An 8,240-nucleotide genomic window follows, 5' to 3' on the forward strand; every position below is an offset into this window, starting at 1 on the left:
TACAGCATCGAGAGGTTTTTTGGGGGTTTTTTAGATTTTATTTTTTCCTTTTTCTCCCCAAAGCCCCCCGGTACATAGTTGTATATTTTTAGTTGTGGGTCCTTCTAGTTGTGGCATGTGGGACACCCCCTCAGCATAGCCTGACGAGTGGTGCCATGTCCGCACCCAGGATCAGAACGGGCGAAACCCTGAGCCACCAAAGCAGAGCACACAAACTCAACCACTCGGCCACTGCCACGGGGCCGGCCCCGCGTCGAGAGTCTTTTTAAACCACAAATCTCATCACGGTTGAACCAAAACCCTCATCGTGGGGGCCGGCAGGTGGTGTAGCAGTTAAGTCCAAACGTCCTGCTACCGAGGCCTGGGGTTTGTAGGTTTGGATCCTGGGTGCGGACCTGGCACCTCTCAACAAGCCATGCTGTGGCAGGCGTCCCACATATAAAGTACAGGAAGATGGGCAGGGATGTTAGCTCAGGGCCAGTCTTCCTCAGCAAAAAGAGCAGGATTGGCGGCAGATGTTAGCTCAGGGCCAATCTTCCTCAAGAAAAAGAAATCCTTACCATGGCCTGAAAAACTGCCTCATATGACCCTTGCTGACACAGCTAGCATCGCTTCATACCTCCTCCCCCCATTCCTCATTCTCCTGTGACAATGGTTCAGTTCCCTGAACATGCCACGCTCCTTTCTTCCACTCCAGGCTGGATTACTCTTCTTCACTGCCTCTCTCTGACCCAACTAACTCTACCCATCCTTCAGCTCTTCAGCTTCAAAGTCACTTCCTCAGAGAAAAACCTTTCCTGACTATCCCCAGCGTTCACTCACACGTCTCTCACTTCTTCCAAGTACTGAGCACAATAATAATCACAGAATTGCTTAGGAAACCACGTTTCACGTTTATCTCCTCTGCTAAAACAAGGTCCAAGACCGTCGGATCCTGCCCCTCATTTCTTCCCAGAGCCCCAGGACACAGCACACTGCCTGACACCAAGCAGATGCTCCGGATGAACTGAGAATAAATATCAAATGTCCCTCCCAGTACGTAGAGCAGGATAATCAGGGGCGGGAACTCTGCCACCAGACTCGGTTCAAGTGCCGGCTCCGACCCTTACAAGCTCCGTGACGCGCTAAGCCGCTCTTCAGCACGTGTCTGCTTCCTTTTTAAAATAAGGATGTTAACAGAATCTACGTCACTGAGGATTAAAAGTCTTAATATATGGTAGATCTTAGGACAGCATCTGGCACACAGCATAGGTTTTGTCCTATTATTATTAACAACGAAGATAAAACAACAACATTGTCAGGCGTGAGAATTACTTGTGTCGTCTGTCATTCCTTGAGACCTTAACACAGCCTAGAACATAGTAAACCCCCATCAAGGAGGGGCTATGCTAGTTGGCAAACGGAGGCTCTCTCGTTTAACCGATTTCATAAACTTTCAGCGTTAGATTTCTCCGTAGCGGCTGCAAGGCTTTCCTCTCCGCCGCTGCCAGCCTCCAGGACAAAAAAATCTAAAGCCTCCATTTCGATCTACAGAGAGGTCCAAAGTCTGGCCCCAGGCCCTCCAGCTACTTGTTCAAGTTCGGCCACTCCCTACTCCCAGCCACAATAAAGCACTAGGACAAATAAACAAAACCCAGCAAAGCCATTCCATAGCGCTCTCAGGTTGGGGTCCGTCCCAAGGGGTCCCCTGTCCTCCCCCAGCCGACTAAGTCATCTCTTTGCCGTAGCCAAACGTCCAGATCGCGCCATCCCAAGGCGCTTATCCCCGCGCGTTCCAGTTACGCACTCCGGGGGCCCCCCGCCTGGGTTACATGGGACCCCCCTAGAAACGTCGGGACCCGGCGGGCACTCGGCGGGGAATGGGGGGAGGACCCCGGACGGAAGCGGCCCCAAGTCTGACAATTGCTCCGCCGCGCTCCGGCCGCCCGCCCCGCGGGAGCGTCGCTCTCGCCCGCCGCCCGGGCTCCGGGCGCACGTGTCGGGCTCACGTTCCCCGCGCGCACAGGGGGTCCGCACGCTCGCAGAGCGCCGGGGGGCGGGGAGGGGAGTCGCGCCCTGCCCGGGAGGACACTCGTCCGGGGCTGAGTCGGGGGAAGGGGGAGCCCGCCCCGCCCCGCCCGGGCGAGTTGCAAGTCGCAGCGCCTCGCCCCCCGCGGCTCCGGGCCGCGCTCGGCTCCCCGGACGCCGCCCCCACGCGCGCGGCCGCCGAGGACTCGCGGACTCTCGGCGCGTCCGCCGCCGCAGCCGCGCAGCAGGCCGACCGACCGGCCCGCGAAACTTCCCGAAGTGGCGGGAGCGGCGGGAGGGTCCGCCGGCAGCCCGCGCCTTTGTGGCTCCCGCCTCGACCCCGGCCCCGGGCCCGCTCGCGTGCGGCCGCCGCCGCCGCCGGGCCAGCCCCGCGCCCCCGGCCCCGCGGCCCCTCACGGCGACGCCCCCACCCCCACCCGGGCTCATGGAGGCGGAGACGCCACTCGCCTCACAGAGCCCGCCGAGGAGCCGGGCGCGCCCCGCGGCCGACACTTACTCGCCACTCGGCTCGTCCCCTCACGAGGCGGGCTCGGTGGCCGCTGTCGCCGCGGCTTCCAGTCACCACAGGCAGCCGCCGATAGCGCCGTCGCCGCCGCCGAGGCCGCCGCCGCGCTCCTTCCGGCCCCGCCGCGGCGTCACCTCGCGCCTGCGCACAGCGCCCCCTCCCGACTAATGACAGGAAGAACCATAGAGGCACGCCGGGTGCTGGGAGGAGGAGCCTGGGGACTCCGACCATAGAGAGGGGCGCCCGTCGGCTCTTCCACCCCACCCCACCACCCCGCTCACCGCCCACTGAGTCTTGACTCCCCCACTAGGCGGGAGGACGAAAGCAGCGGAGGCCCCCTGAACCCCTTGAGGTGTCACCATGTCTCCCTGGAGTGGAAAAGGGCGTGGGGGCAGGTGGCCGTGGAAATCTGGATAGGCACCTATTTGCATCCGTTGTCTTTGGCAAGTCCTTCATGCAACACATATTTTTGGAGGGCTTCCTATGTGCCACGCACTGTTCTGGGAATGGGGATGCAACGGTATAAAGGGTCCCGGGGCTCATGAAGCTTCTATTTTAGGGGGCAAGTCAATAACTAGCGAACTAACTAAAATCCTGCCTCAGGCAGGAGGTGTTGAGAAAAAAGGAAAAATAAAGCAGAGAAAGGGATGGAGAGTGATGGGGATAATAGCGTCATCAGGGAAAGCAGCTTCTGAGGAGGGGACATTTGAGCAGAAGACTGAATGAGGTAAGGGAGTGAGCCCTGGTGACCACTCGGAGGAAGAACCCTTCAAGCTGAGGGTATAGAAAGGGCAAAGGCCCCAAGCTGGGAATATCCGTGGTGTGTTGGAAAAACAGCAGGGATGTCCTACCGCTACCAGTGGTAGGGAATGGGTTTGGCGAGGTGGCGGGGGGTCAAATAATAGAAGGTCTTAATAAGGGATTTGGATTTTCTTCTAAGTGTGGTGGGAAGCTATTAGAGAATTGGGAGCAGGGGCGTGAGTTGATCTGCCCATGGTTTCCAAAGATCACTGGGGTGGCTCTTTGGAGAACAGACTATGGAGAGATGACAGGTGAGTCTGGAAAGTGAGTTAGGAAGCTATTGCAGGAGTCTAAATGATAAGTGAGGGTGACCTGGAGTAGTACAGTCAGGGAGGAGGTGGTGAGAAATGGTCAGATGGGGGATTTTTTTTTTTTTTAAAGTAGAATAGAGAAATCTGCTGATGGGTTGGGGGTGGGGTGAGAGAGAAAGAAAGCAGTCAAGGATAGCTATGAGGTTTTTGGCTTGCGCAACTGAGTAAATGGCGGTTCCGTTCACAAATATGGGGGGAAATCAGAAGGAACAGATTTTGGTCCAGGTTGGGAGACGTGAACGCATTTTGGACATGTTAAATTGCCAAGTGGTCTTTCAGGTAGAGATGTCAACAGGCAATTAGATATATGAGTCTGCAGCTTAAGAAAGACGGGAGGACTTGGAAGCTAATGATTTATACTGGGAGTCATTAAGATATAGATAATATATAAAGCCATGGGACTGGCTATACTTATACTTAGCAAATGAGTGTAGATAGAGGAGAGAGGACAGCTGAATACGGAGGTCACTTCAACATTTAGAGTCCAGAGAAAGATGCTGAGAAGGAAAGGCCAGTGAAGGAGGAGGAAAATTAGAAGAGTGTGGTGTCCCAGAGGCCCAGGAAAGAAAGTGTTCTCAGGAGCGGTGGTACCAAATGCTGCTCAGAGACTGAGTACAATGGATCTGAGTCTCAATGAAACAAGAAGGAGAGTGAGGTCAGAGAGAGTGTCTTGGAGGTTTGTGGAGGAAAGAGTAGAGAGGGAAATGACCAGCAGAATGCAGTAGGCTTGCTGGCCCTGGAGTTCTGTGATCATAAATGTAAAGTGAGGCCAGGCAGAAAGGATGCGGGTCTTTCTCCAGCCACCTGCTTAAATGCAGAGGAAATAGAAGAACTGGAGAGATAGGAGGGGGTCAAAGAGGGGCGTGCTTGAACTTGAGGTCTTGGAGATGGTGCAGTTGCTGGTGATGACGAAGCCTTGGGTGTGACTGTGAGAGTGGCTGACTGGGGTAGAGAGGAGGTCTCGATCGTTGAAGGAGAGGGATCAAGAAACTAAGAGACCCGGGTATGGATAGATTATTTAACAGGATGTTAAATCGTCAAGAAAGATGACAGAAATGAGGAGAGGGGGCAAGGAATAAGACAGTTCCTCAGATATCAGTGAATGAGCAGGAATGACCAGCAGGCCAGCAGACAGCTGCACAGGCAAGAAGGTGGTCCAGTCGGTCTGATGGCATGTGCTTCCGAAGAGTCGGTTAACTGTCATCGTTGTCATTTTTGCTTTGCTTTGTTTTAAGGGGAGTAGGAGGAACCAGAGTCTGGATGCAGCGATGAGTACCCCTCCTCCAGGTCAGAGGATCGTGGCTTATGGAGGTTTACCCTGGAGGGACGTGACCGCTGCTTGAGAGGGCTACACGGAAGCAGTGTCCTGAGGGAATGGCCATGTTTCAGTGACAGAGAAGGTGAAAGCTGCTTAGAGAAGAAGGTACGGATATGGGGATTTTACTGGTAGCAGACCATGAGTTCCAGAGGGCGCAGTGGAAGGGAGAGTTTACAGGGCAGACAGGAGTGAGAGCTTAATACTGAGACTTAGGAAGATGAGGTCTTGGGATAACCTGGTGGGTAAAACAGGGGCGTTGGCCTGATGGGATTATCCTCCATGCCACTCCTTTTGGGCGGGTTCGGATAGTCACTTTCAGTTATAGCCCCCTTCTTGGGACCGTTCCCATGATCCATTTGTAATGTCGAGGCAGGGAATGTTGAGAAGTGGGGCTTGGTGGTCTTAGCAGGAGTACAAGGATCTTCCTGGACCCTTGAACCCTGCTGTGGTTGGTGTGAAGGCTGACGGAAACGTACTCTTCCCAGAATCGTTACCTTGCTGAATTGAGAAGTCCTCGTCTGTAAAATGAGGATTTTCTTTTTTTAAAAATTATTTTATTGAGGTCATGTTGGCTTACAACATTGTGCAAATTTCATGTGTACGTCATTATATTTCAGTTTCTGTGTAGACTGCACTGTGTTCACCACCAACGGTCCGGTTTTTATCTGTCACCATACATATGTGCCCCTTTATCCCTTTTGCCATCCCCCTTCTCCTCTGGTAACCATTAATCTATTCTTCTTATCTATCTGTTTGTTTATCTTCCATATATGAGGTATTTGTCTTTCTCTGTCTGACTTATTTTGTTTAGCACAATACCCTCCAGCTCCATCCATGTTGTCGCAAATGGCACAATTTCGTCTTTTTTATGGCTAAATAGTATTCCACTGTATGTATATATACCACATTTTCTTTATCCATTCATCTGTTGATGGGCACTTGGGTTACTTCCACTTCTTGGCTTTTGTGGGTAATGCTGCAACGAGCATATATCTTTTTGAATTACTGATTTCGTGCTCTTTGGATAAATACCCAGTAGTGGACTAGCTGGATCATATCATATTTCTATCTTTAAGTTTTTGAGAAACCTCCGTACTGTTTTCCATAGTGACTGCACCAGTTTTCACTCCCACCAGCAGTGTATGAGGGTTCCCTTTTCTCCACAATCTCTCCAACATTTGTTATTTTTTGTCGTGGTCATTATAGCCATTCTAACAGGTATAAGGCGATATCTCATTGTAGTTTTGATTTGCATTTCCCTAATAATTAGTGATGTTGAGCATCTTTTCATGTGCCTGCTGGCCATCTGTAGATGTTCTTTGGAAAAATATCTGTTTAGATCCTCTGACTTTTTTTTTTTATCAGGTTGTTCATTTTTTGTTGTTGTTGAGTTGTATGTGTTCTTTATATAGTGTGGAAATTAACGCCTTGTCAGATAAATGATTTGCAAATATTTTCTCCCATTTGGTGGGTTGTCTTTTTGTTTATTGATGGTTTCCTATGCTGTGCAGAAGTTTTTAGTCTGCTGCAGTCCCATTTGTTTATTTTTTCTTTTGTTTCCCTTGCCTGAGTAGACATGGTATTCAAAAAGATACTGTGAAGAGCCAGCTCTGATGGCCTAGTAGTTAAAGTTTGGTGTATTCTGCTTTGGCGGCCTGGGTTCCGTTCCCAGGCACCAAGCCACACCACTCATGTGTCAGTAGCCATGCTGTGGTGGCAGCTCGCACAGAACTGGAAGGACTTACAACTGGAATATACAACTATGTACTGAGGCTTTGGGGAGGAAAAAAAAAGAGGAAGATTGGCAACAGACATTAGCTCAGGGAGAATCTTACCCAGCCAAAAAAAAAAAAAAAAAGATACCGCTAAGACTGATGTCAAAGAGTGTACTGCCTATATTTTCTTTGAGGAGTTTTATGGTTTCAGGTCTTACATTCAAGTCTTTAATCCATTCTGAGTTAATTTTTGTGTATGGTATAAGATAATAGTCTACTTTCATTCCTTTGCATGTGGCTGTCCAGTTTTCCCAACATGATTTATTGAAGAGACTTTCCTTTCTCCATTGTATGTTCTCAGCTCCTTTGTTGAAGATTAGCTGTCCATAGATGTGTGGGTTTATTTCTGGGCTTTCAGTTCTGTTCCATTGATCTCTGTATCTATTTTGCTGCCAGTGCAATGCTGTTTTGACTACTATAGCTTTGTCTTATATTTTGAATTCAGGGAATGTGATACCTCCAGCTTTGTTCTTTTTTCTCAGGATTGCTTTGGCTATTCAGGGTCTTTTGTTATTCTATATAAATTTTAGGAGTCTTTGATCTATTTCCATGAAGAATGTCATGGGGATTCTGATTGGGATTGCACTGAATCTGTAGATTGCTTTAGGTAATACGGACATTTTAACTGTGTTTATTCTTCCGATCCATGAGCACAGAATATCTTTCCATTTCTTTACGTCTTTTTCAATTTCTTTCAATAACGTCTTATAGTTTTCAGTGTGTAGGTCTTTCACCTCCTTGGTTAAATGTATTCCTAGATATTTTATTCTTTTTGTTGTGATTATAAATGAGATTGTATTCTTGAGTTCCCCTTCTGCTAGTTCATTGTTAGTGTATAGAAATGCAACTGATTTTTGTATGTTGATTTTGTACCCCGCAACTTTACTGTATTCATTGATTATTTCTAATCATTTTTTGATGGATTCTCTAGGATTTTCTATATATAATTCATGTCATCCACAAATAGCAACAAAGAAGCAACAAATAGAAGCAAAGGTTTTACTTCTTCCTTTCCTGTTTGGATCCTTTTTATTTCTTTTTCTTGCCTAATTGCTCTGGCTAAAACTTCCAGTACTATCTTGAATAAGAGTGGCGAGAGTGGGCATCCTAGACTTGTTCCTTTTCTCAGAGGAATAGCTTTCAGTTTTTCGCCGTTGAGTACGATGTTGGCTGTGCTTCTGTCGTATATGCCCTTTTTTATGCTAAGGTACTTTCCTTCTAAGCCCGTTTTATTGAGAGTTTTCATCATAAATGGGTGTTGGATCTTCTCAGATGCTTTCTCTGCATCTATTGAGACGATCATGTGATTTTTATTATTCATTTTGTTAATGTGGGGTATCACATTGATTGATTTGTGGATGTTGAACCATCCTTGCATCTCTGGAATAAATCTCACTTGATTGTGGTGAATGATCCTTTTAATGTCTTGTACTCAATTTGCCAAAATTTTGTTGAGGATTTTTGTGTCTATGTTCATCAGCGATATTGGCCTGTAATTTTCC

At 49.0% G+C, this 8,240-nt stretch overlaps 1 protein-coding gene across 2 annotated transcripts in view; it reads right to left on the reverse strand.

The window, feature by feature from the left end:
* Nucleotides 1-2,715, reverse strand: part of RNF216 (ring finger protein 216) — a 153,020-nt gene extending 150,305 nt beyond the window's left edge. The window contains exon 1 of one of the 2 annotated variants that reach the window (XM_070567366.1): nt 2,525-2,715. The gene's annotated coding sequence lies outside the window, so the exon portion shown is untranslated. The remainder of the gene's footprint in view (nt 1-2,524) is intronic. The other variant, XM_070567365.1, reaches the window with a different exon arrangement.
* Nucleotides 2,716-8,240: the final 5,525 nt, after the last annotated feature.

Source organism: Equus przewalskii, chromosome 12 (genome assembly GCF_037783145.1).
Source record: "Equus przewalskii isolate Varuska chromosome 12, EquPr2, whole genome shotgun sequence".
Lineage (NCBI taxonomy): Eukaryota > Metazoa > Chordata > Mammalia > Perissodactyla > Equidae > Equus > Equus przewalskii.